Source organism: Acanthochromis polyacanthus, chromosome 17 (genome assembly GCF_021347895.1).
Source record: "Acanthochromis polyacanthus isolate Apoly-LR-REF ecotype Palm Island chromosome 17, KAUST_Apoly_ChrSc, whole genome shotgun sequence".
NCBI classification, from domain to species: Eukaryota; Metazoa; Chordata; class Actinopteri; family Pomacentridae; genus Acanthochromis; species Acanthochromis polyacanthus.
Genome location: NC_067129.1, coordinates 35,835,689 through 35,856,927, shown reverse-complemented (window position 1 = coordinate 35,856,927; position 21,239 = coordinate 35,835,689). Strand labels below are relative to the sequence as shown.

The following is a 21,239-nucleotide window of genomic DNA, read 5'->3' as shown; positions in this document are numbered from 1 at the left end:
CACTTGATTAGTGCATTACTCTCACCTGTTGTAATCAGCTCCACTCTATTCACCTGGTCCCCTTCCCCGTTATTTAAGCTCTGCCATTTCCCCTCAGCCTTCGCTGGCACATAGTTGGACAATAATACAGTTTCTCTCCACTCTCCCACTACCCTCCTCCGCTGGATTTTTCACCTGTAGGACTTCGCCTTTTTCATTTCCCTCACTGGATTACCCACTGGATTCGTGTTTGTAAGACTTTGGTTTTGTTCTTGAGTTTCCTGTTTGTCCCCTGCTGTAGTCTTTTAGTGTCCCTGTAGCCTTTGTCTTGTTTAGTTTTGTCTCCCCTTTTAGTCTAGCCGTTGTCTGTATCTAGTTTAGTTTTTGTCTCTTCTTTTAGTCCTCCTGAGTTCCCTTTAGTTTTGTCCACCTAGACTAGCTTTCTGTTGTTAATGGTTTTTGGTTTTTGTGTTAATAAATCCTTTAATCATATCTAGAGTTTTTGTCTTTGTCTGCACCTGGGTTCTCCACTCCCACCACTCCTGACAATATATATGTATATATTCTGGAGGATGTATTCCCCATCAACTAAACACATCAAGCTCATGCAGCAATGATTCATGACATTAAAAACTGCACAAACCCAACCTGCGTCTGTTGCATTTTATTAGTCGGACTTTGAATTAAACAGAAACTTTGCATTTGCATAAAGCCTGTACACAAGCCGTACACACATGAATACACACAGTGTGCCTTGCTTGAGGAGATCTTCTCATTATAAGAAGGTCTGGCTGTCTACAAGAGCCGCACTGTAATTGCCCACTTTTTACTCGCACAGAACAACAGCAAAAGAAGGGAAGATAATGAGCATCCTCTGCCTGTTTCTGGGTACGAGTAGAATCAGAGTGAAACTGAAGGAAGAGCTCAGGATGTTCCTGTTGTTGGAGGAAAATGGGGGTAGGGAAGCAAACAAGAGGGCTGCTTTACTGACAAGTCCATTGTTTCTATGCAGAGTGCAGACTTTGGAGACAGGAAGAGAGAAAGAGAGAGAGAGGGGAAAGTCGGTGTCTTTTCTAATCTATCTCTCTCAGCGATACGAACCAGACAACAGTCAGACACAGCAAGAGGAAAGACAATCTTCTGTTGTGCACACAATTAAGGTACACGGAGGTGCAGAATCAGGGGAAACACTGCAGGCAGGACTGTGCTGTTATAAAATCATAGCTGAAGTTTGCAGTGTTAGTTGTTATTTTATAGATTGAAAGAAGTACACTTGGTCAGACTTGATTTTAAAATTGAAATTGCAAAGTTTTTGCAAGAAGTGATTTCCAAATGAAAGAATGAAGGGGTTTATAGATATGTAGACGTAATGCTCCTTTAAGTCGGATTTATACTCGATGGAGGCGTTTATTGGATGTCTGGAAAGGTTCAAAAATCCACCTCGCCGACATTGGATTAGAGGGTCTGTGTCCGAGCAATTTACCTTCCGAGGATGTGAGTGGGCAGGACGGTCTGATTGACAACTGAGCCGGCAGGAGATCTGAACAAACCAGTGAGTATATAAGCTGAGAACAGTCAGTGTTTCTTCAGCAAATTTGAGTTGATGAATGTAGACATGTTCCGGTATGTTTCAGCTGAGGAGCTAATTTGCTATCTCGTTTGCAAACTGATTTAACTGCTCACTTTCACCTCTATGGAGAAACCAAGAAGCAACACAAAATTTGAGTCCCTACTTATTCACAGATAGGGAGACATTAGGTAGGTATCGATCGCAAGGAAAATTTAAGAAACCGGCAGCATATTAAACATACAGAATATGCAGAAATAAGAGATAAGAGCAGAGCACACAAGGAATATAGAGATATAAAAAAGGATAGAGGCATAATTATGTACATAATGTATGTACTAAAGCTAAAAACTGTGTAGATGGCGTTCAAGTAGGCAGAAAATTCTATATCAAATAAGAACTATGCAAATAGTGTGCAAATAACTAGAGATGTCCATTTATATACATGTATGTAAATATTGTCCAGTTAACCAGCATTGTCATATAAAGTGCATATGGAATAGTAAATGTTTATCTCTGTGCGAAATATTAACTCTACTGAGCCAATGTCAACTATTTTCTCAATTGATGAGTTTAAAATGCTAACTGGCTTGCAGCAAATGGCAGACAAATGTAGTTATGAAGGAGAAATTCAGCAGCTAAAGAGTCAGATATTTCCTTCATTTCCTGTTTATTGGTTTGATGTGTAACTAGTGTTTGCTTGCAAGTTTGCCATATCTGAGCAAAAGATGAGAATAAGTCAATATTGTGCGAACAGCTCATTTTTACTGCCCCCAAGTGGCCATAAAGAGTCCATATTATGCTTCTGTGATTTTATTTTTCCTTCAGTGTGTTACTTAGCTTCTTTGCTGTGTATGTAACAGGTCTGCAAACTGAGTCCACACCAAAGTGAGTTATTTTCTTCCAGAAAACACGCCTCCAAATCTGCTTGAAAAGCCTTGTTCAAAGTCCAGGCTTTTCTTCTGTTACTCATCAACATCATCATGTAATACATTTGCTGAACACCTGTCCATCAGGTAGCTTGACCCTCAACCAAAGAATGAGCAGCTTCCTCTCTAGAGATGCTGCTGCTAAAGTTACATGATCATATGTAAAGATCTGGATTTACAATACTTAACCAATATTGTTTTGTTTTTTTCCGTTGGATCAGCTGACCAATCAGAGCAAACTGGGCTTAAAGAGACAGGAGCTAAAACAGGCATTTTAAACAGACAGTGAGATGAGGTGCTACAGAAATGCATAGTATGAGAAAAAAATTGTTTTTTAAACATGAAACTATGTAAACATATTCTAGCAGATCGCCAAAATAAAATTATGAAGCTGTAATTGACCCTTCACTAAGCCCCGCCCCCTTGGTTACTGTTGCTACACCTGTCAAGCTTTCCCTCCCAGCATGAAATATGGAGTTTTTAGCCGTAGCGGTGAGTAATATTTCTCAGGAGATATGTGCAAATTTCTGGACATATTCTACAGCGATATCAGAGAGAAGCAGACAGAAGGGTCTCCAATATGCTTTTGAGAACTACATTCACCAAATTAAATGTTGGCAGAGTGCAAATAAAGAGGACGTTAAAATAGAGGGAAAAGTGCACAGATCTCAGTGTAAGCGCCAAACACCCCACACTTTTGAAGCTCTTGCGATCTTGCGAGGTGTTTCATGTATTGTCACTTCACATCAAAAATAATCATATACAAGAACAACAATGTTCTTGTACAGCCAGACGCGGTTTTACAATAGAGGCAAGGTAGGCAACTGCCTGGGGCCCCTCCAACTGCAGGGGCCCCCAGACCGGCAGCCCACTCTCCATTCAGCTGGGAATCAGGGCCCTGTGGACAGTGATCCCCAACCAATGCGTTTTTAAATAGTAAATTTGTATGTTTAAATGGGAAACAAAGACAACAAACTAAAATACAAGGAAATAAAGTATCCGTGTACACCCCTCCCATTTCTTTTAATAATGGACTATTCCATCCAGGATCACAAGAGCTTCAAAAGTGAAAGACGGACGCAGACATGATAGCAGCCTGCACAGTGTTGCTGTAACCATGATGTAAACACTGTCTGCTACCTGCTGCTGGCCATCACATGATTGTGATCCTACTACAAATTGGACATACAAGGAACAAATGGTTAAACTGTGGGGTGTTTCTGAGTCCCATCAATTCCTGCCGACCGCTACATATTTTAGCCACGCTATGTAGCAAACCCCAGCCAGACAGTTAAGTTCAGCCATCAGCCTTAGTTGAACACAAATTCACCTTTCTGTCCTTCCCTCATTTCTTCACCGTAACACCTTGTAACCGCTAGGTGCTTAAAATTGTAACACATCCTTTACTAGACAGCAACAGCGTGGAACCGTTTTCTGTCATCTTTATGTGAATTTTCGGACTTTTCGACAGCGTCTTCGTCATGTCACGAAACTGCTTTTCAGACAACACTTCCTGTGCCGCTGGGATGGTGACAAAATAAAAGCCTGCAACATTAAAATACTTCTTCAAAATAAAAGCATTGAGGGAATGGTTATTTTAACATTAGCTTGCCAAAAGTGATGAACTGATCAACACACCTTCATAAGTGTAATTTACACGCAGTTTCATATCCATACATAACATGCACATGCATAACACGTCTGTGCTCAGCACAAGGTCATTTTTTATTAAAGATTTCATCTGTTGTAAATATTACGTTAACTCAGCAGCCTTGGTGGAGTACTGCGCTCTGAGTGTTTTTCTAGTTTCAATTTGCAGACCATGAAGAGAAGTCAAGACATCTGTTCTTACTTCAAGAAGAAAATTAGCACAGGAGGTGAGAGAGAGCCAACGGTCGAGCAGCAGAAGGAAGGAAGGGAGCAAATTAACTCAAAATGTTAACTGTACTGTTATTAGTCTATGCACATTAGATCATTAGTAACATTAAATATAACATAAGACAAGTTTATCAATAGGCGCTTCCTCAAGTCTTTCTGATAGTTTTCTGCTAGCCTACATACTACAGTATTATTATTATTATTATTATTATTATTATTTTAAAAAGACAGTAATAATAGTACTAGTAAAATAAAATTCCTGAAATTATGACTTTTCAGTTTTGGTGTGCCACCCCAAGATTTTAAGTGGCTCCACCTGGCCACCCCAATGAAAAATTTCTGCAGGCGCCACTGAAAGCAGCAGGGAGACAGTAGCAGTAAGGATAGAGACACATGGACATCCAGGGAGAGAGAAGCAGAAGAAGACAACAGCATTAAAAGAGGAACAAAGCAGCAGGGAGACATTAGCAGTAAGGATAGAGACACATGGACATCCAGGGAGAGAGAAGCAGAAGAAGACAACAGTATTAAAAGACTAACAAAGCAGCAGGGAGACAGTAGCAGTAAGGATAGAGACACTTTCCCCCACTCCTTCATTCACACACCCTTGTTTTCTCTCTTTGACTCCAACACATTTTCTCTCTCACACACATACATTCATTCATACACTCTCACTCTCTGTGTCTCTGTCTCTCTCTCGATCTCTGTCTCTCTCTACACATTGCTGTGATTGATATTATTATTGTATTATTACAATATTGTGTTATTATTATTTTATTATTATTATTTATTGTTCAGTTACAGTTACAGTTATAGATAAAATGGGACTTATTGACTCACTCACACAAATACTCTGTCACGCTGCTTAACTATTTAAAAAATTTTTTTTTTCGCATTTTGGCATACGATGGGATGGAATCTGAATCGTATTTCTCACATTTTAAAGGGTCCTTGTTAAAAGTCAGGATTTGAAGGGCCTTATATTTAGCAATTTGGGGGCCTCGGGCCCCCAAATTGCTAAATCCGCCACTGTGTACAGCAGGGTAAGCCGATATGTATTATATATATTTAAATTAATGTTATGTCAACTGTCATTATCATGTGTCTGCCCATTTCTTGCTAAGCTAAATTTGTGTTTGTTTACAGCTCACATATAGTGGGGCTGATCTATACACTTTGATCTCATTAAGGCACAGCAAAGCCCAGCAATATCTTGCACAAGTTTGCCACAACAGTGGCACAAACCAAGGGGTTTCAACATTAATGCAGTACCGATCTCATCTGTTGTTGTCACCAAAGCCAGACATGAGCGGAGGCGGAGACCCGTAGATTGCTAGTATATATATGCTATACCAGTATGTCAGAAGTTGTCTCTATATATCACCAGTATTTATTTTGCTCAAATAATACACAGTAGCTCAAGTTTTAAGAGAAGTAACCTTCCATTGAGACGTCTTTCTTTGCCAATGTTTTCTGACCTAACACACAGACCTACGGTTAGCTAATGTTACCTAGCAACTTACCTTAGAACAGATGTAAGTGTTCTTATTGATTTTGGAGGGATTCAGCTGATCATGCGGGCTCCCACACTACTTAATCCACACGCGGCACCTTTCCTCTTGAGTCTTTGGCTTGGGAAATGCAAAAAAATCAACACCACCCTCCAAGCTTTGCGGATAACGAGTGTCAGACTTGCAAGTACCGTACACACACCACTTCAGCTTGACAGACCTCTCGTGCCTATTTACAGTTGCTAAGGTAGGATTGGACAGTAGCCATTTGTGGGAGGGGCTTAGCAAAGGGTCAATTGTGCATACTATGGGCTCTTTAAAGAAAGGCTACTGTTTGGTTGGTGTTTTGTCAGGCAATTACAGCACTGTTTGTGCAAATACATTTAAAATTACATCTTTGTTTACAAGGTTTTAAAAGCTATCTATTTTTTTTTTGTTTAAAGAAGACATGCAAGTTGCAGTAGAGAATTTGACTTATGCTGGACTCAAACAAATATAGTAAATATAATATATTTTAAAATATATATTTTCACACATGGCCACACATTCCTCAGAAGACCACACAGTCAATGAAACCCGCCATGTGTGTGTGTGTGTGTGTGTGTGTTCTTGTACTTGCTACATTGTGAGGACCACTTTCTGCATTTAACTATCAAAGTGGGGACATTTTTACAAAGTGAGGACATTTTGGCCAGTCCTCACTTTGAAACAGCCATGTTTCAGGGTGAAGACTTGTTTTTAGAGGACAGGTATGAATTGAAGTTTGGTTAGGGTTAGGGTAAGGATTAAGTTTAGGCAATCAGTTGTGATAGTTAAGGTCAGGGTAAGGCTCTAAGAAATGCATTACACTTAAGGATGTCCTCACTAAGATAGAAGTACAAACATGTGTGTGTGTGTCTTTATTGAGGGACCAATGTGATCACGAGTCATGCTAGGGAAGGAGTTCACTCAACCAAGAAAGCAGACCAGAGGTTGGAAAATCCACACAGCCCACTGATGTCCCCTGGAGGGATGGGATGACAGTACACACACACACACACACACACACACACACACACACACACACACACACACACACACACACTTCCCTGTGTCCTTATATGTCAGCCCCTACCCTCCTTGCTCATGCTGCTATGAAGAAAAACCAGTTTGAATAACAACACATTAATATGCATGGAAGGAAACCTGCTGGAGTGAGATTTAAACTTTGTGTGTGTTTGTTTCCAATTTGCTGTCTATTTTCGTTGGAGTCCAACTGTTAATGCAACAAAACAATATTACTACAACCAATAATAACTCTTTATAGCTGCCGCTGTGTCTGAAAACGCTCTTATCACATACAGCACACAGACTACACGCACGCTAACATCACATCCTAGTGTTGCATGTTAACTGAGGACTATTTATCTGCTGCCACTCTTGCACTGAAACAGACAGACAGACCCAATAAACCAGTAACAATAGGACTGATTATTCTAATATTGATTGAAATGCATCTCAAGCCCACTCACAGTCACATTAACATTCCAAAAGATGCTGAAGGACAAAATAATTAGCATCTAAATGTACCGAAAATACAAAAAGAAACCATGCAAATTTTTGCAGAATGGCTCACTTCCGATGATCCATACAGTATTCTATTACTGGAGTAAAATTCTATGTTTCACTTGCACAAATGTTGCATATAGTAAAGATGAGGTAATGTTAATTGTTTTATATAGAGATGTTGGAGTCGGTTGGTAATCAAATTCGAAATTCACCATTTTTCCAATTATCTGTCATTATTCCTGATAAACACATTTATTCAAACAAATTCTACATCTATTCAAACAAATTCTACTTTGGCTCAAACATCTGATTGGCTATATGTCATGAGTAAGAACCTATTAACCCTGAATGATAAATGCTAAAAATCTCTGTTTTAATCGCAACACAAAAGACATCGCAAGTGTATATCAGTTCCAAATATCAGCCATCAGTCTCATCGATTACTAATAATCAGTATCTGTATTCGGCTTGAAAATGAACATCAGTCGACCCTTACGCAGTTTGGGATTTCACACACAGGATCAGTGTCATTTCTGATCTTATTTTATAATATGTGATAATACAACACAGTTTAATTGTTTGTTATATTTTGCATCATCAACATTGAACTTTAAAACCCAGTGGTGGGTTTAAAAGGCTTTTTAAAAGGCTTTTTAGCCCAACAAAAAATCCCCAGAATTACACCTTTTATCAATCAGAAACTGTGAAAACACAAACTCTCTTACGATCCTTAAACTACTTATCCATAATGTGTATCTATTATGTAGGAAAACTTATCTAAGCTTAAAATTGTGATATTTCATCCAAAAAATTTTCTACATGTCTAATTTAAAATTTAGCAAAACAAATAAACCATTTTGAACAATTGGATTTGCTAAAAAACAAACAAAAAAAATCTGCACTCCTCAGTGCAATGGTGAAAATGTTCGTTACTCCACAGCAAACAACAGCCACAAAAATTCAGCGTGTTTTCAGTTGATCTGCAGGCAGTACAGAACAGATTGGAGCCGAGAATGGAAGCACATTAAAAATATAAGTAGTTAAATGTCTATGCTACAAAGTCATTTTTACAGTATTTTTATTAAAACCTGGATTCAAAAATGCTGTACATGTTTATTCCATTGTTTGTTTTTATTGTAAAATGAGTAATAATTCAAGAAATTCAACTTTTGTCTTGCATTTTTTAAATTATTTTTGGCATTATAGCTGTTATAATGTACAAAATACATTTTTGAGTTCTCTCCACTTCTATTCATGGTTGTGCTGTTTCCATAGACGTGCAGGATTTTATATTGCAGTAAAAATGAGTCAAAATATGACAAAATCAAAAAATGTTGCTTGAGGTTCTGAGGGTTAATATGAGATCTGCAGGAGAAGTGCAATGCAGTAAAAAAATTGCTCGTGTACTTTTGAACTGCTATCTTCATCTCCAATAAAAGCATAGTCTTCTTCACACAAACGTTTTAAAAGCATCAGCAAAAACAACAGAAGGTTTGGAAATTCTGAAGCAGCTGTCCAATTGGCTGTTTTTCAGATGCTCTGGTGCTGAAATATTCCATAAAGTTCCTCCCTGTACGTCCCTGTAACTGTGAGCGATAACAAAGCTCTCCTTCAAGTCACACTTCCACCCAGTGAGGAGCTGCCAGTGAGACCAGGTCATCCTGAGAGGCTCTGGCAGGCTGTACGGTGCAGGACCGATGTATGCCGCATGCCAAATGGCAAATGATGAGTGTTATGCACATTTAACAGATTGCCTCAGCGCCGAAAAAAGAATCCATCAGAGCCATAAAACAGTGAACAGTCTGCCCCGTGAATGCTCACCAGAGGGTCTATTCGGTTTCCTTCCCTCGTGAGGAGTTTGAGGATCTCTTTGGGATTTCCTGCTGTTATTTTAAAAGCAAACACTGACTGATACCACATAATAATTTGATTTAAGATCCCTGCACTTTGTAAAGAGTCAACCTATAAATGAAAAATGTTTCTAGTACTAAAAACAGGTCCGTATATCAGTGGAGTCATTCATGTGCTTATTGTTTTATGGGCAAAAAATTAAAAAAGAACAGTCTGCCATGTTTAAATGTAGTGTTTAAAGATGCACTACTCAATAATTTCATGTTAAAAATAACTTTGTGGAATTGTAAATCCCAGACAGAGAATGATCACCGACTCAGAAGAGCCTTGTTATTGTCTTTCGGCTCATCGGTTTGATTTTCAGGCCAGAAACTTTACATATCTGGATCAGTCTCACTGTTCTCATCAACCCCCTGCCTCACAGGCAAACTCACATCAAATCAGGCGAGCAGGAAAATGAACATTACACTCAGATTCATCAGATGACAGGAGACTTCTAATAATTGTGTACAACAATAAGTACAACAATAAATGTACAAACAGGTGACTGTTTGCAAACATGTTCACAAACTCTATGAAATGTCGGGGTTGTGCTCATGGCATGTTCAGCTGTCCACAAGTGGCTGAAAAATCAAACCATTTTAAATTATCTACATGCTGATATGAACAGTTTGCGTTTTCCGTCAGAGGTACAGAATGTTTAAATAGTAATCTAAAAGTGCTCAAAATAAATGTTAAACAATTTATCAGCAAGAAATTCCAAAAACAGAAAGAATCACTGGATTTTGAACTTTGTGATTGTCCTTGCCCTTCTCATACTCAACATATACCTGATTTGCAGATTCACTAAAAATAAACCTATCAAACCAGATTCTGCATAACACTACAAATTTGGCTTTCCTAGGTGCAACCAGGAAGTCATGAGTGACTCAGCTACAACAAATGAAAAAAAAAAAAAATTAGGATGTTTTCGGCTGAACTGCAAGATGTGTTCACACAGAGAATTGAAGATGAGGATTAAAACAAATTAAAAATGCAGGTAGTAAAATATCCATAGAATATAGAGCCATCATGTTTTTGGTTTTTTTGGCACTTGTAAAAACATGAATGCAGATTCCAGATTTTCATTTTTTTTCGTTTTCAGTTTTTATAAAGAAACTATCAAAGAAATTTTACTTTTGCATTTCCAATTTTTAATTTTATGATTTGTGTACTTATGAATTCTCATTACGTCTAGGCATGGTGGTGCTATTTTAATATAGGTGCAGGACTTTTTATTAGCCCACAGTGAGTAAAAATGCAACTGGAGAAATAAAGACATAGGATCTGCTTGGAGTCCAGTGTTTGTATCATCAGCGGTAGAAAACAACGATTTTTACAATACAATACAATAACTTTATTAATCCCCGAAGGGAAATTCAATAGGCACCTAAAAAGAAAAATAAAACAGCCAAAATAGGGGAAAGGGAAGTTATTTCCACAAAAAAGTCAAAGAGACTCTGTCTGAGATGTGGCAGCTCCAGCATGTTTTCTGAGACCAGGATTGCTGCAGTGCAAAGAGACAGCAGAGGCCAATAGCAGCGATCCATCAGAGTCAAGCTGTATCAAACAGAGATCGCTCCATATGACCTAGTAGTGATGTGACAGCAGTAGTACTGACAGCGAGTGGGCGACCGCTAGTGACAGGCCAGCCTCCTGGACTGGTCCATTTAGTCCCACATCAGCAGTGACCCTGAAACCACATCCGCTGGCCTCACACTCCACTGCGCAAACAGGTCAGAGCGCACACACAACACACTCCACTGCAGCTGATCAATGGACCAGACCTGACACACTAACACAGGCCCTCCTGTCATTTTACATAACACTTGTCTGAAATCAGCTCGTATCATCTACTCGGACCGAACTAAGCCGCATACGAGAGAATGGAAATCATTGGAAACTTCGAGTCCGAGCTGAGCTGTCTGAGGTTAGAACCCCCGGTGAGCTTTCCTCCTATTGACCGACAGGACTTGGTTTGCAGCTAAACTGCTTTGTCATCAATGCTTGGGATAAATCAGTTGGATGTGGTCTAGTGCCGTTGACACACTTTCCCCTCGGTCCCGCAGGTGTCAGGCCCCACCCACAGCTCAGGCCGGTTTGACGATGATTCCCCACGACCTCTGCAGCGCCAATATATCGATCTCAGCTGCACAGAGCAAACCTCCATTATTTACCACTTGTTTTGGAGCGAAAGCATCCAGTGGTCACTCAAGTTGATATGCCGAATTTTGAGCAAGTTCTTTGGAAGGGCAAGTATACTTATCCTGCTTTTTTATGGCGTGCCCAAGTTTTCCTGCTGTAACACTTCAAAATCCGCAGGCCCTTTCAGCATCACTGTGTTAAATTATTTATACAGTTTGGTGTTTGTTACATCAATGAAATGACCCTTTTAGAGAAGACGATTGGGTGCAGCATTTGTTATGCTTTATTTGGTAGTTGGGAATTTGTAGAGCAGATTCAATAGCACCAGTGTTGACTGACTCACTGTTGTAAAGCTGTTTCTAAATTTATATCTTTAATTAACAAAGTAAAAATGTCCAGTTTTAGTTGAAGCAATTCTGTTCTGGTGATGGGGACCAGGAGACTTATAATCAGAAATCCTCCCAAGTGTGTTTATTCCATAGAGGTTTGTTCTTTTAGACCTTACAGCTGTGGAGATGGTTTTTGGATTTCAAAAAATAATAGTTCAAGGGTTAACAACTGATTTCAAAAAAGAAAAATATGAAATTTTGAATAGATTCTAGTTTATGTCACTTGTTTCTGAATACAGAAAGTTCAAGTTTTCTATTGAAATGGGTTTTGGTTTAAGAACAATTGTATGGGAATCAGAATGAAGTCCCTTCATTCTGATCGGTACCTCCAGGATCAGTGATGTGTTTGTCAAAGTCTTTATTCCATTTACTGTTTTTTGTGATCCTAAATTAATCTCAAGTACATTGAAAAATTTGTTCACTAACAGGTTAACAAGCTATTCCTTGACAGTCAATCTACAGTACCGCTCAAAAGTTTGGCGTTACTTAGTCCTTATTTTTGTAAGAAAAGCAGTTTTTTTTCCAATGAAGATAACATTAAATTAATCAGAAATACAATCACACATTGTTAATGTGGTAAATGATTACTCTAACTCAGGGGTGTCAAGATCCGTTCCTGGAGGGCCACTATCCTGCATGTTTTAGATGTTTCCCTCTTCCAACACAGCTGATTCAAATGATCAGGCTCGTTATCAGGCTTCTGCTGAGCTTGATGATAAGCTGATCATTTGAATCAGGTGTGTTGGAAGAGGGAAACATCTAAAACATGCAGGATAGTGGCCCTCCAGGAACTGAGTTTGACACCCCTGCTCTAACTGGAAATGACTGATTTTTAATGGAATATCTACACAGAGGTACAAAGGACCATTTCCAGCAACCATCACTCCTGTGTTCTAATGCTACATTGTGTTAGCTAATGGTGTTTGAAGGCAAACTGATGATTAGAAAACCTTTGTGCAATTATGTTAGCACACGAATAAGGTGTGCATTTTCATGGAACACATGAAATTGCCTGGATGACCTCAAAATTTTGAACAGTAGTGTAGGTAAATGTAAAAAAAAGAAAATAACACTGTGTGATTAATAACACTAATTAATCACAGAGGATTGCCACAGTGGTACATACTGTCACGCACGCGCTCCAGATAGTGGCAGTACTCTCCCCCTCCCTTCCTGAGCAATCAGCAGGTGCAGCTGGAGCAGGGGGCGGCAGGTGTTCTGCATCTGTAATCAGCTGATTGGAGTGAGCAGGTGGGAGTGGTAAAAGCAGACTTCACTCATCACTTGTCGCCGGACTGGGAACAAGCAACAGCTTGTTGAGTTCTGCTCTCTGTGGTTTTTTTTGTCTTGGCTAATTTTTTGCTCTGTGATCTTTCTAGCCTGGACTCTCACCTGCTCCTGTCAAACCTTGGATCCATTCCCCTCAAGCCTCAGTCGTCTGTAGCAACTCCGTCCCCTGGATTCTTCCTTGTTCCTCTGACTATCCACGTCTCACCGGGTGCTGGCCGCCACGTGCCATCTCACGCCGTCTCCTGCTCCACTCCACTGTCGACCTTTGCACCTGCCGACCTGCCGATGACTTCCCCAGTTCCCCACTCTGTTCCCCTGTCAGTTAAGTTCCCCAATCCTGAGCCAGGCTGGTAGCTACTTTTGCATACTGTTAAATTCAGGATTGTTGTACTTGCATGTGTATGCTTTTTTTTTTTTTTTTTTAATTCTTTATTTTACCAGGTAAGCTCAGTTGAAAACAATTTCTTGTTTACAATGATGACCTGGCAAGAGGCCCCAGCTGAAAGAATAACACATAAACAAGTATCTATACAAAAAATTACACACAGGTATTTAAACAGAGATTAAAAACACCCTAAATTAATGCTAGAAATTCAATGAAAACATTCAGCATGTGCAGTGATTTGTATAATCGTGTAGTGTGTCGCTGTTTGTATGGCTTCCGTTCTCTGTATATTTCCGGGTTAGTTTTTTCATTGGTTGGTTTGTTCTCTGCTAGGTTTTTCCTAGAGTTACCTAACGGCCCCGTTTAGCGAAGCAATTTTTAGCCCTGGTTAATTCTACATAGCGTAGATTTTGCTGTAGTATTCTCTAGTTCTTGTCGTATTTTCCTGTGTACTTCGCTCTCCTGCTTAGGTAGCACCTTCTGTGGGTTAGCTACTTCGTTTCCCTGTGTAATTAGAGTTGGTGCATTTGCTCTGCCTGCCCATTAGAGGGTTTAGTTTCCCATTCTGCTTATTCATGTTCTGTGTAACTTGTCATGAAAGCCAGTGATGATTTAAAAGTGAACTGTCATAGGATTTGCTGACAATAAAAACCAAAAGAGTATTGCATTTTAGTTATGTGTATATCCTATATTTTTAACATTTTTCCCCCTGATTCATCTTAAACTTTAAACCTTAAAATGTTCCTTTGTTATCATTTAGCTGCCAATAATGCTAATATATGAAATCTGTTCAACACATTTTATTTATTGAATGGATGCAGTACTTCAAAGAGTTAACTGGCTCACTAGTTTAGAAATTAGATTTTTTTTTAATTAAAATACCGTCAAAACTAACTGTTTAAAGTTATGAATAATTGTTTTTCTGACAATATTGTTTCAAAGAATTAAATTTCACGTATTTGAGATTCACATCGATGCATCGTGTCGAAAATCTTCTCGGTGTGTTCTAGTGATTGCTATTATTGTGAAAGGCATTTTCCACTATCAGCTCCTCAACGTGTTTGATTGCAGAAAGATGTCATCGACTCACAAAGAAGTGAACAACACGAGTGGAGCCCTTTTATTAAAAGGGATATAAAGGACGAGAATGAAGCTTCTTTGTGTCCGTAATAGTTTCAACGAGGTAAAAAAATCAATACAGGCCTTGTGTGAGCAGTCCAGATGAAAAGAAGCCATCAGTATTTTTCCAAGCGTACACAGCACTCATGCTGGGCGGGCAGCCATTTTGAACAGGATCACAGCAGTGAGCGATCCTCCGTCTCTCAATTCAGCACCTCTATTGACGCGACAGCTGTCAGACACAATATAATGGCTTCACCGAGACTCGCATTTCATTCATTTAAAGGCTTAATTACTTGGCTGAACAAGCTCCCATTGTGTCAGCTGGACAAACAGACGGGTCAAAGTGGAGAATCAACTTTAGTGTAGATGAGCCACAACGGTAATTAATTAATATTAATTGCTCTGTGGCGAGAGTTCAGCTGAAATGTTGACTTTTTAAAAAAATGCTAGAGTTGTGGTTATTTTAGGTAGTCCAATACATCTGTTTATGACCAAATAACTGCAAAAATTAACGGCATTCCCATTAGTCTTGACTTAGTTTTAGGGCTAATTAGCAAATGGTATTGCATGTTAGAGTCCCCCTCTGGCGAAAATCCTGTTACCTTGTTAATGCGTGTCCATATGATCGTTTTTATAAGCTAGGAGCCACAGTGTAAGGGAAATAAGTAGCCGTTACTGAGTATTTTCATCTTGAAACTGCAGTGTGCTGATAACAGTTTCAAAAACATAAATTCAGTATTGCAGGGTTTAATGTGTAACAAACGCTATCAACTTGCAGGATGGAACTTCTTCCATGATGGAAGTTTTCTCCTTTGAACGCGTATGGCTGGATTATTCCAAAATTCAAACTTGCTGTTGTATAAAGTAGTTTTACAGTGTTTGAGTAGAATCTGAAAGAGGTGTGCTGATGTGCTTGAGCTGCAGCAAATGGCAGAAGGGCGGTTGAAGATAAAGGTAGGGACTTGATAGATCTGCATATTTTAAAGGAAGCAGCAGTGTAGAGTTGCAACAAAGTTATTTTAAGGCAGGAAGGGATTATTTTCATGTATACAGAGATGAGTTTTCAGAGGCTAAATCAATGACCGGATAAAGACTTTAAAAAACTGTCTTTCAGCACCATCAAAAATCCAAAGATGGAAAACACAATTTCAATCTTAGACCCCTTTTAAGTTTGGTTTCAGATTGCATTTCTGCAGTCCCAATACATCTGGACAGTTGAGAAACATCTTTGTTTCTTTTGGACATCTCTAAGATGTCCAGCTGACCATTTCTGGTCAGATGTTGTTATTGCCTGCATCTAAGGAGTAATGTCTAAGGATGATGAAGCCAATGTGGAAGTGTTCCAAAAAAAACTGCAGTTCCTCAAATGTCCACTTGAGGCTCCAAAAGCAAGTGAGTCCCATAGAGCCTGATGTCAAATTACCCAACTTTACAGCACAAATAAACATGGTTACAGCCTGGAACAAAATGCAGTTGTAGTCTCTATAGCTACTTTCTATGGTCATGATAACTGAATGGGGGCTGAATTTTAAAACAACTCACCCGTTTAAATTGTATTAAGGTTGCAAATATGTATAAATAACGGTGTGGCTGCTTTGAGTGACAGTTTGGTGCCTTCACAGGGCAGTCCATGGCCCAGAGTTGTTTGCATGGCTTGGCTCAGCTCCACATCTTTGCTCATTTTTGGATTAGTCTGGATTTAGGAGGAGTCTAGCAATGCCAATATGGTGAGGGCTGAAACCTCCACACTGAGTTTCAAAAGTGCTGTTCAGGAAACCCGTGGGTGATGTCACGGAGGGTTCATACATTTTTATATATAATCTAATTTATCTATAAATTCTACATGAACATATATTTGATCACATAATGTATTAGCAACATGTTACAAAGTATAGAGAAATGTAGGTCTATCCTTTAAAAAATAAAAATCCCTGCTTAATCCACATAGCACTCAAAAAAAACTTTCTAATATTCTGTTTATATGTAAAGCAACAACATACGCTAACTAGGATAAACTACCTAAAAACAGTACTTACTAATGGCCATGGGGCAGTTTTTGTACTTTAACAGATGATTCTCCCCCAAGTAGGACTGCACAATTCCTGAGATATGTTGTCATGCTTCTGTATCAGCCTCTAAACACAGACAAGTACAGGAGGTAATGATAAGAAAATACTAAAAATGCTTTAAGAAGAGGACCCCAAAACATTTATCCAGCTTCGTGGTCAAATAATTCAATTTAGTGGGACAGAACACAACATCCTCTACAGAGACACAAACAGAACAGTAACTGGACAAGCTGTCATTAACTGGCTGTGGGCAGTCAGTTTTGTGTTTCACCACACATACACGTATATGAAAATAACTGAATCACAGAATATAATAAAATATGTTTGATTCAGACACGTCACCTCTGTGTCCCTGCAGCCATTCAGTCAAAGTGGCACCTTAAATCATACTGCTGACTCCTTTTATTGCCCGTGTGTGTGTGTGTGTCTGTGTGTGTGCCCATGTTTTTGCTATATTGTGGGGACCAAATGTCCCCACAACTGTAGGAAAACCGAAAACTATGTCACTTGTGGGGACCTCATTTTGGTCCCCACAAGTTTAAACAGTGTTTTCTTGGCCATGTTGTTGTTACTGAAAAAGTAAAAGTGCAAAAACTTTTCTTTAGGGTTAGCCATTGTTTTGGTTAGGGTTTGGTTAAGGTTAGGGTTAGGGGCTAGATATGAATGGGAGTCAATGGTATGTCCCCACAATGATAGCAAGACACACACACACACACGTGTGTGTGTGTCAGATTGAATAAGGTGCCTGTAAGTTGTACTTCTGTGCATCCAAGTGCATGTTGCATGCATGTACACGTTTGTACACATGACTTTTCCTTCGGCATCAGACACACGCACACACATGCAGAGAGGCAGATAGAAACAGAGAGTCCCACTAGACATCACTGCAGTACATTTCCACATAATGCATGAGTGCTGCTGACAGTCCATGTCTCATCACACACACACTCGCACACACATGCACACACTGACACGCACATGCAACGTATTCTGTCTGCTTGACTTTGTCTCCCACCATGCCCTGGGTTAAAAGAGTGGTGGTGCAGGCCAAGAGGGAGGGAGGATGGGGGGATGAAGCTTTGCACAACACATCATTTACACACTCCCCTTCCTCCTCACCCCCGCCTCCCCCACTCTCTCCATTTCCTTTCCACCCCATCATAAAACCAGGCGGCCGGAGGTTGAATGCTAAGAGAATAAGACTGAGTCATGTTAGGATGTCCCCCTGTCGAATCGCCACCTTATCGCGGTGGAGGGGTTTGAGTGTTTCGGTGATCCTGGGAGCTATGTTGTCCGTGGCATAAGCCCCTGGTAGGGTCTCCCAAGGCAAACTGGTCCTGGGTGAGAGACCAGACTATGAGCGATTCAGAAGACCCCAATGAAAACAGTCAATGGTGAAACCGCTACCTCGCCCGGGTTAGGGAAACCGGGGCCTTCCCCTGGAGCCAGGCCTGGGGGGGAAGCTCGCAAGAGAGCGTCTGGTGGTCGAGCCTTGGAGTCCCATGGGGCTCGGTTGGGCACAGCCCGAAGAAGTAACACGGGGCCACCGCCCAGTAGGCCCACCACCTACAGGACAGGAAGTCGGGGTCGGGTGCTATGTTCATCGGGCAGTAGGCAGGAGCGGGCGCCTGGGCGTGCCGCCCCCTGGTGGCATAGACTAGCTCTGGGGACGTGGAACGTCACCTCACTGGTGGGGAAGGAACCTGAGCTGGTGCGGGAGGTGGAGCGATACCGGCTAGATATAGTTGGGCTCACCTCCACGCACAGCAAGGGTTCTGGAACCAGAATCCTGGAGAGGCGTTGGACTCTCTCCTACTCCAGAGTTGCCCAAAGTGAGAGGTGCCGGGCGGGTGTGGGGATACTCACAAGCTCCCGGCTGAGCGCCGCTTTGTTGGAGTTCTCCTCGGAGAACGAGAGGGTCGCCTCTCTGCAACTTTGTGTTGCAGAGAGGAAAACTCTGACTGTTGTATGTGCTTATGTGCCGAACAGCAGTTCGTAGTATTCGGCCTTCTTGGAGTCTCTGGGTGGTGTTCTGGAAGGGGTACCACCCGGGGATTCCATAGTTCTCCTGGGAGACTTCAACGCTCACGTGGGCAACGATGGAGAAACCTGGAGGGGGGTGATTGGGAGGAACGACCTGCTCGATCTGAACCCGAGTGGTGTTTTGTTATTGGACTTCTGTGCTAGTCATGGTTTGGCCATAACAAACACCATGTTCGAGCATAAGGTTGCTCATAAGTGTACTTGGTACCAGAGCACCTTAGGCCAAAGGTCGATGATCGACTTTATAGTCGTATCGTCAGACCTGCGGCCACATGTTTTGGAGACTCGGGTGAAGAGAGGTGCAGAGCTGTCAACTGTCAACCTGGTGGTGAGTTGGATCCGATGGCGGGGAAGACTGCCAGACAGACCTGATAAACCCAAACGTGTAGTGCGGGTGAACTGGGAAAGTCTGGCGGAGGACCCTGTCTGTAGGGTTTTTAACTCCCACCTCCGGAAGAGTTTCTCCTGCATCCCGGGGGAGGTTGGGGACATGGAGTCTGAGTGGTCCATGTTCAAAACCTCCATTGCAGAAGCAGCTGCTAGGAGCTGTGGTCTGAAGGTCACTGGTGTCTGTCGTAGCGGCAATCCAAGGACCCGCTGGTGGACACCAGCGGTGAGGGAGGCCGTCAGGCTGAAAAAGGAGACTTTTCGAGAATGGTTGGCTCGGGGGTCTCCCGAAGCAGCTGACAGGTACCGGTTGGCCAAAAGGGTGGCAGCTGTGGCGGTTGTGGAAGCTAAAACATGGGTGTGGGAGGAGTTGGGGGAGGACATGGAGAAGGACTTTCGGTCGGCCTCGGGGAAGTTCTGGCAAACCGTTCGATGCCTCAGGAAGGGGAGGCAGGGTTTCGCTCAGGCTGTGTACAGTCGGAGTGGAGAACTGTTGACCTGTACTGGGGATATCGTCGAGCGGTGGAAAGAGCACTTGGAGGAACTCCTGAACCTGGTAAACACGTCCTCTATGGAGGAGGCAGAGCCTGAAGACTCGGGGGGGATCTTCGTCCATATCCGTGGCAGAGGTCGCCGAGATAGTTAAGAAGCTCCTCGGTGGCAAGGCGCCAGGTGTGGACGAGATTCGCACTGAGATGCTGAAGGCTCTGGACATTGTTGGACTGTCCTGGTTAACACGTCTATACAATGTCGTGTGGGTATCGGGTACAGTGCCTGTGGAGTGGCAGACCGGGGTGGTGGTCCCTATTTTCAAAAAGGAGGACCGGAGAGTATGTGCCAACTACCATGGTATCACACTTCTCAGCCTCCCCGGGAAAGTTTACTCTAGGGTGCTGGAAGGGAGGATCCGACCGATAGTTGAACCTCGGATTCAGGAGGAGCAATGCGGATTCCGTCCCGGTCGTGGAACAGCGGACCAGCTCTTTACCCTTGCGGAGCTGCTGAGGGGGTCATGGGAGTATGACCTGCCAGTCTACATGTGTTTTGTGGATCTGGAAAAGGCCTATGACCGTGTCCCTCAAGGGGCTTTGTAGGGGGCACTGCGGGAGTATGGGGTCCCGGGCTCGTTGCTACGAGCCGTTCGGTCCCTGTACGACCAAAGTGAGAGCTGTGTCTGCATACTCGGCACTAAGTCAGACACGTTTCCGGTGGGTGTTGGACTCCGCCCGGGCTGCCCCTTGTCTCCAATCCTGTTTGTGGTTTTCATGGACAGGATTTCAAGGCGCAGTCATGGTGGGGAGGGTTTTCGGTTTGGGAGCCTCGGGATCACATCTCTGCTTTTTGCGGATGATGTGGTTTTATTGGCGTCCTCAGACCGTGACCTTCAGCACGCACTGGAGTGGTTTACAGCCAAGTGTGAAGCGGCAGGGATGCGGATCAGCACCTCCAAGTCCGAGGCCATGGTTCTCTGCTGGAAACCGGTGGATTGCTCCCTCCAGGTTGGGGGGAGTTGCTTCCCCAAGCAAAGGAGTTTAAGTATCTTGGGATCTTGTTCACGAGTGATGGGAAAATGGAGCGAGAGATGGACAGGCGGATTGGTGCGGCATCAGCAGTAATGCGGGCGTTGTACTGGTCCATCGTGGTGAAGAGGGAGCTGAGCCATAAGGCGAAGCTCTCGATTTACCAGTCCATCTACGTTCCAACCCTCACCTATGGTCATGAGCTTTGGGTAGTGACCAAAAGAACGAGATTGCAGATACAAGCGGCCGAAATGAGCTTCCTCCGTAGGGTGGCTGGACTCAGCCTTAGAGATAGGGTGAGGAGCTCAGACATCCGGAGGGAGCTCGGAGTAGAGCCGCTGCTCCTTTGCATCGAAAGGAGCCAGTTGAGGTGATTTGGCCATCTAATTCGGATGCCTACAGGGAGACTTCCTTTGGAGGTTTTCCGAGCACGTCTGCCTGGGAGGAGACCCCGGGGTAGACCCAGAACTCGCTGGAGGGATTATATATCCTGTCTGGCCTGGGAACGCCTCGGGATCCCCCAGGAAGAGCTGGAAAGCATCGCTGGGGGGAGGGACGTCTGGAACGACCTGCTTCGCCTGCTGCCT

At 42.2% G+C, this 21,239-nt stretch overlaps 1 protein-coding gene and 1 long non-coding RNA gene across 8 annotated transcripts in view; one reads left to right on the top strand and one right to left on the bottom strand.

The window, feature by feature from the left end:
* The window catches only part of gria4b (glutamate receptor, ionotropic, AMPA 4b), a 343,099-nt gene that overhangs the window by 186,614 nt on the left and 135,246 nt on the right, over positions 1-21,239 (bottom strand). The gene's annotated exons all lie outside the window — the stretch shown is intronic.
* On the top strand, positions 755-14,173 carry LOC127530581 (uncharacterized). Its single transcript, XR_007937157.1, has 2 exons — positions 755-1,531; positions 13,216-14,173. It is a non-coding gene; the product is annotated as an uncharacterized LOC127530581 (long non-coding RNA).